This window comes from Chrysochloris asiatica, unplaced genomic scaffold, assembly GCF_000296735.1.
Source record: "Chrysochloris asiatica unplaced genomic scaffold, ChrAsi1.0 scaffold00022, whole genome shotgun sequence".
Taxonomy (NCBI): Eukaryota; Metazoa; Chordata; class Mammalia; order Afrosoricida; family Chrysochloridae; genus Chrysochloris; species Chrysochloris asiatica.
The window spans coordinates 26,562,037-26,563,072 of NW_006408540.1; positions in this window are offsets into that span (position 1 = coordinate 26,562,037).

A 1,036-nucleotide genomic window follows, 5' to 3' on the forward strand; every position below is an offset into this window, starting at 1 on the left:
GTGAAATTAGTCACAAAAAGAGAAATACTGCATAGGACCACTACTGTAAAAGACTAAGAAAAAGAAACCATACTAAAGGGGAGTAGGGGGAATTTTTTGTTGATTGCTAGGAAGTCGGTGGTGGGTGAGGGGAGGGAAGGGAAGGTGGAGCACAGGGTAGAGATTAGACACAGGTAAGTTTGGGTGCTAGGGAGGGGGGAAATATACAAGGAGGGAGAGGGAAACAGAAGAACAGAGCAGATGGGAGAACAAGTAAGCATGTTTGAATGGGCTAAGTAGGACAGAGATAAAGAATGATGCATGCACAACCTTGGAACTACAGGGCTCTGGGATACAGAGATTGACCCATGGTTGGAATGGGGAAAAGGGGGGAATAATGTTAAGATGCTCGGCAGTCTTTTGAATATTGGTTTTCCTTGCATTATAATATAAAATAGACACCGGTGGGGGAGAGAAAGGAATAGTCAAAAACATCACCATAGAAAGGTTGTTAAGTCCGTCTTCTGCCTATATGATTGGAATACCTAAAATGGGGCTACAAAGCGCCCAGGGAAGGAAGATTCCTGCGGAGCCTTTGCAATACATAAGACTATAGGTAGAAATTCCAACTTGAAAGGACGAGCAAACCAGCCTGGAGCGGCTAAAAGAACAGAAGATACTTCTTGAAAGAAAGACCTATAGGAAAAATACAATACAATAGAGGCAGATGGACTGTTACTACAAGAACAAACAAATTGCTTGTCCAGGAAACATCAAGGCAAGTGGTCGGGTCCCCTTAATGCAAAACCCCTTTCAAGACTAAGATTCAAGGGAAATACACACCCTGATTGGTGACCACACGCATCGCCGATAGGGGGAAGTGGGGTAAAAGCAGCAATGAAATGGCAAGCTAAGCCCTACAATGTTCGGTGGGCTTCTGTGGACCTACATGGGGACCTGGTTGGCCAGCAGTGTGGGGAGACCTGGGGACTCCTGGGCCCAGAGTCAGTGGCGTGGCCACAGAGGACTAGAGTGGAGAGTGAAGCTACCAGCTGAT